This window comes from Trachymyrmex cornetzi, unplaced genomic scaffold (assembly GCF_001594075.2).
Source record: "Trachymyrmex cornetzi isolate Tcor2-1 unplaced genomic scaffold, Tcor1.1 scaffold78, whole genome shotgun sequence".
NCBI lineage: Eukaryota > Metazoa > Arthropoda > Insecta > Hymenoptera > Formicidae > Trachymyrmex > Trachymyrmex cornetzi.
In genome coordinates, this window is record NW_017300113.1 from 452676 (window position 1) to 459434 (window position 6759).

Here is a 6759-nt window from a genome sequence, read left to right on the forward strand (position 1 = left end):
CGGACAGGTCGTTAGCCAGGGTGATGCCGGGGTGACCTGGTCGAGGTAGCGCGTAGCTGGAAGCACCTGAGCGAGCACTTGACTACCTACGAAGACATCTTCCGACGCGAGTCTGCGATGAGGGCGCGCCGCGTCCGCCCTGCGGATACGCACTGTGTTATTCTCCCCCGAGCACCGACGCACCGAAAAAGCGTCGAAAAGCGTCGAGAAAATATCGAGAAAACCTCGACCTGTTATCCTAGAGGTTTGTTATTTTCTGTAGTGATGGTGACTTTAACGAACGACTAGGCCGTGAGTCGTGAAAAATATTTCTTGCCGTTCACCTTTTAAATTCTTTAAAACAGTTTTTTAAAACAATTCACCTGCTAATTAGAACGATTCGTTAGAAATAAGAATAGATCTTGTTTGCGCTGTTGTACTCTTATGAATAGTCCAGTTGGGCAACTCTAAATATTTCTTTCTTTCCTTTTCTTTATCATTCTTTTCAAAACACTTGTGCGTCATACACCTGCATTACCACTATCGTAAAGTTCTGCTTAAAGTATTTGTTGTGAATGTTATCGCGTGTGATAAGCAACTTCGTATCTTTGGAATTCAAAGACTTGAAAAAAATATTGTTTATCGATTTAGTGTTACTCCGTGCTTCACTCCAACCCTAGTAGTCTTTGATTATCAGAAATAATATTCTGTCTTCAGAAATTTAATAATAAATATTAAATAAATTTCGACACGTACAATTAATCTTCGTAAAAATTTACAGGCAGCAATGGATTCTCACAACAGTTATTCTTATCTGTTAGTAACAACTTAGTCCAAATCCAACTGGCAGTCCATTTCGCATTTAACAGAATGGACATCTACGTCGGAAATTATTTACTAACAGGGATAATTAGTCTATAGTATACTTCAACTATGTGTGCTTTTTAAACAACTGCAGTTCTAATGCACTTTCGACGAACGTAGACACGCGTTTCTTGAGTCTTCACTTGGGAATGCGAGTCTTCTTTTCGTGATGTCCTTTAAAAGATGTCAGTCTTCATGAACTTCAATTGTTAAGAAATCCAATTAGAAGACACACGTGTAAAATCCTAAACACACGCTCTTCTTTCTCCAATTTTATCTTCGTTGATTCCCAGTTATTTGAAAGTCCTTTCGTTATTGCTTCTCGGATGTAACACGTGAATAATTGCAACAAATTCACGATGCCAACTTCAGGATTAGTATCTCGCAGAGAATACGCGAGTCGCTGCAAGTGATCGACGCAAATCTGGAATTCGGTCGCGATTTAAATCTGATTATCTCGTCGATCCAATTAGAAGGGTACGCGGGGACCCCCGTGAGAGGGGGCAGGGTTCGTTTTGTCGACGCGCGTCCGCGATCAGCTGGCCTTGAAAATTCGAATATCGAAGTAATTGGCGAGAAATGGCTCGGTATGAGGAAATGGCGCGCACCGCGAGATGACGACGACGACGACGACGACGACGACGACGACAACGGCGACGAGGACGATGACGACGCCGACGGCGACGACGAGGTCGACGAAGACGACGTGCACGACGCGCCCTTCCGTCCTTCCTTCCTTCCTTCTTTCCTTCCTTCCTGCGAAGGACAACGCGGTGGGAAAACCCGGAGACGACAAGAGCGGAGAGCGAATCAGAGGGGGCGACCGCTCGCCGTGAGTTCTTGTGGGATTCTGTCCGCGAAATGCAGTTATCCCGGTGACTCCGCGCGGGGGTGAGTGAGCAGAGTACGCGTACAAGGGGGTTGCTTGCCTGCCTCTCGGCCGTCGTCGTCGCTCGTGGTAGGGGTTTGTTGCTCGTAACCGGTCGCTACTACCCGCACCCCCGACACCCCGATCTCTATACCCCCGCGCGCCGCCGCCGTCACCACCGCTACCCCCGACGACGCGAGGGTGCGAAGAGCTTGGCGGACGCGTTGGATTGGCCCAGCGGAGGGGTACGTCGCCTGGGCGACGGCCAATCGCGGGGGTCGTCGGGATGCCCGCGGCGACCCCACCGCCGTCGCCAACATGGCGCGCGTACCAATAAAAATTCCTCCAGAAAATAGCCTGCGAGCGATTTTCTTTCCGGGGCTACCAGCGTGTAGCGCTTTTCCGACCACGCACACGCTTCATCCCAGTCACCAATACGCGCGCTGGGAGGGATATGGCGTAGGAGATCCTGCTCTCTCCATCCCCTATCCTCGTCATCGTCGTCCTTCCCACCCTCGATTTTCCATCCGTCTCTCTCATCTCATCTCTACCTTTGCCTCTATCTCTCTTTCTCTTCTCTCTTCTCTCTCGTTCTATCAAGCGCTGTTCCATTCTCTTCCTCTCTTTCTACCTTTTTCTCTCTTCGCAATGCCCCTTTTCCTCCGCGTGCGCGCGCGCGCTCGCGTGCACGTTGCTCTCGTCTTCGTTTTTATTATCTCGCGGCAGATAGCTTTTTTAATTCTTTTCCCCCCTTTTTCGGGGATTTGATTGTAATGTACACCCACGCTTGTGACCCACCTGCGTGCCGCACGTATATAGCCGCTCCGCGCGCGGCGGTGGCGCATCGTTTGCGCCGTGAGATGCATTCAGCCTGGCGCTAAATGTCTTTGTGTATCTCGCGCCCGGCTTTTTCGGAGGATTTGTAATTTGGAGACTCGGGCTCCAACTCTCTATCTTCCGCCTCCCGACCCTTTCACACCGCCGCACGTTCCGTTTTTTTTTTCGTATTTTTTTTTTTCCGTCAAGCCGCGGTAGATTGCGTTTCTTGATTTCCTCCCTTTTTCGAGATTTCGTCGAGATCGCTCAAACTCGTGTGGTTTTGGCAGTTTTAGCTTTGTACCTCCACAGGGTTGCTAATTCAATTTTTCAAATCCTTCTGGATTCTATCGATAACAAATTTTTATTTATTTAAAAAGAAAGATTGCCATTTTTCTGTCATTGTTATGTATCTTTGATGTCTTGGACTCGCAATGAGACATTTTTGCATTAATGATACTTTTAACACGATAATTTATAAAACTTATACGGGACATCAATACAATCCTATTACCGTTTCTCATAAGCTCAAAGTTTAATTTGATTGCACCCTTTCTAGCAGGAAACTGGTCGTTAATAAGAGAATATCCGTAAAATAACTCTTAGGGGCGCCAATTATGCTGAGCAGCATGGATCATCTATTCTGCTTGCGCGTTCGCCACGTTCTCATTCTCGTTCCGGCGCGGCGTCCCTTCGCGATTTGCATCGTCATAGCTGTCGGCATTTCCATTTTCATTTCTGGCTTTCTTTGCGCCGGAGCTACCTCCACTTTGTCTCACGGTGGATATCATTTTTAAGTCCCCCACCGTCTCTCGCGCGCGCCTTTGTGCGTTCCTGCTTTCCTCCACTCTCGTCTATTTTATTTTTTTCTTTCTTTTTTTTTGCCTCTCTTGCCCGCCTTTTTTCTCTCCCTTTTCTCTTACCTTTCTTTACAGCGCGCATTTTCTTTTCTCGCGAGCGCGACGGAATATGCGCGCTCGCGTCAAACGCAGAACCCTCATCTCCTCGCTCTTCGATTTTCCGCGAGTCCTTCGTCCTTGCGACCTCTTCGAAGTGTCCCTCGGCGCGACGAGATGAGGATCAAGAGAGAACGAGAGGATTTCCTCGACCGCGCCGAGGGAAATCGATGAGCTCCGCACCGCGAGATCGAACGACGAAAAGGGAACACGAGGAAGAAATGTAAAGTTTCGAGAGCTCATTCGAGAGCGTTGGCGTCTCAGAAGTTGCGAGGCGCGCTTTCAAAGGCCCGGCTGCCGTTTTCATTGAACTGGCAAAAGTCAATTTGCTAGCTTCCCGGAAACTGGGCCACCGACATTGCGCAGCATGGTCAAAACAAGATAAACAACCACTTCGCGATTTGGAAAAAAAAACATGGAAAAAGAACTGGACCAAATCCACTAAAAATCTTCACTTAAAAGTGGCATTTAGAAATACTTTTTAATGTTTTATTCTACGGCTACGTCTAATTATAGTAAAGTGGTTAGATAAAACTTATAAGCGAAAAAATATATTTGACACAAATAAAATACAACTATAAAAATTGCAATATTAAATAAAATTAAAATTGTGGTGAGTTCAATTTGCATCGTCGCGAATGAACTCAGAGAATATTCTTTTCTATTAATTTTTTGCCCTAGAATCTAAACTTATCGAGATTATATTAGTTTCAATACTTATTTGAAAATATAAAAGTGAATTTTTGTTTCTTTCTCTAATTTATTTAAAGCATATTCTACAAATTTTATTTAATTTTTAATTTTAAAACGAGTATATAGAACAAGCACATAATAATAATGTAATTTTAAACAATTATTTAACAATAATAATGTTAAAAGATGATAATGAAGTTTAATAATTAATTTTAAAGTTTTGAGAGCTTATTTTAATAGATACTGCGCTTTTCAATCTTTTCATTTATATAATAACTTTCGCAATTACGTGTAATGTGTGGTAATCTAATATTTCTTCTAACTAATGATACATTATGTTTAGGTTCGGGCTCTTTTATTAAAGGTATTCAACAAAAACGCGACGGAAACATGCGGTGCTGGAAAAGTCATTGCGTACGGATCAAAGCCGGTAAATTTTCGATGTGTGGATTCAAGGGTAGCTAGGCAAGGGGGTACCATATCGGCAGGGCGTGGTCGAAAATCTGTCACACTAGCCACGAATAAACTACCCTGTAAGAAACGGTATCAAACTTCAGAACGAAATGTGGGGAACATTTTATTCTCCGATAACTCTGACAGCGATTCTTGATCGCTTTCAGCAAGGTTTATCAATAATTCATCGACAGTTTGTCAATAATTTCCTGTATACATTCTGAATTATATTGCTTCATATCTAGTAAAATTCTTAGATTCTGAAAAAGAGAGACGAAATTAAAATTTTTTTTTTAATACGAGCAAATAGGTGTAACAGAAAAAAATATTTTTCATATATATATCTAATACCACTTGGATCATATTATTTACAATCAAAATCGAATGAAATTAAAAAAGTATTTTATCTTCTTTTTTCATAAAAATTAAAAAAAAAGTATCAAATTAAATATCAACCTCAAAATATTTACTATTGGAACAATCTTATTGTATAATTTGCAAATTTTTACGTTTTCTCTCCAGTTTGATATCCAAAAACAAATTATATTAAAATTCTTAATAATTAAATTCTAAATAGCATATTATATACTGAGAATCTCAAAACATTGATAATTGCAATTTATATAATTTACATTGTGAAAGGAAACATAAAAAAAGTTTGCAATACTTCCATTTATATCGAACTATTAAAGTATGTATTGCTGTTTATTACAGTTAACTTCTTTCTAATCGTATCTTTTATACACATTTTTATCACGCAACACCTATATTCTTATTATCGTTTACATAACGTTATTATACCAATTCGCGTAATTCCGTAATTCGAGGACTAATGAAAATTAAAATGTCAGAAATGAAGTGGCGCATATTTTCTCCGGTTCGCAACTTATCACACACGCGCCGCTAAAAGTGTAATATATGCAAAAAAATGTTGCAAATTTATTATAATGAATTTTACATTCGTCACGCTTTTATATATGTTATTATATTTTATTTCTGTGATTACAGTTTTTCCATGAGCCGACAATAACATAACATTTTTTTCTGAAAATGTACAAAAAATACATGTATACGTATATATGTATATATTGTACGGCGATTTTATATATATGTACATATAATTATGTACACTTTTATGATGTACATACATATGTGTATTTGTGCACGTGTACACCATGTGAAATTAGTGGGCGGTTTTCCCATATGGGCAAAGGCCACGATTGCCGCTGATATCCAATTTCAAACAGAGCGATCAACAAGATTTTCTATAAAAATGTTTCATCAAGAATAAATAATATGTTAAATTATTTGTAGTATTTTTTATAATTTGTATTATTTTGAATAATACGCATTTATCGCTGTTATTTATTACTATGTATTTAACTTTATGAATAGAATCTTCAATAGTCAGAAGATTGCACTAAAATGAAGAAAGATACAATTTTCTGGTTGTCTACAATATCTTTATACGGTACACTGAAAAAAAAGATTAGTTGCTGCAACAATTTAGATAGTAAAATATAGCATAGCATTTTTATATGGCTGCAACAACCAGTTTTTGGTTATAGCAGCAAATTTTTAGTTGTGTTAGCCTATCCGCAATGTCAGTATACGATTTCGATAGGCTAACGCAACTAAAAATTTGCTGCTACAACCAAAAATTGATTGCTGCAGCCGTATAAAAAAGCTATGCTATATTTTACTATCTAAATTGTTGCAGCAATCAATCTTTTCTTTAGTGTATAAATAATATATCAATGCTCTGATAAATAGACCAAAAATTACAAATTTAATATTTACAATTTTCCCTTTAAAACATAAATTATAAACATTTAAATAAGTTTTTTCGATTTTTTTTATTCTTAGAACCTCTAATTTAATATTTTTCTGTCTCCAATCTTTCTCTCTTCTCTTTTTAGATGAATTATGTCCTCTGGTTTACGCTGAACGACTTAAAAATTTATTGATAAACTATGTTCGCATCCGGAGCTGATGTCCTTCATTTTTAATTCTACTTGTAAGTCATCGGGGTGCCGCCGACTACCCTTACAAAGTATAACATGCATATGGTCCGTGCGACGAGGCTGGTGCTCTATAAAATCTAATCTCGATCATCTACCCTTTGCGAAT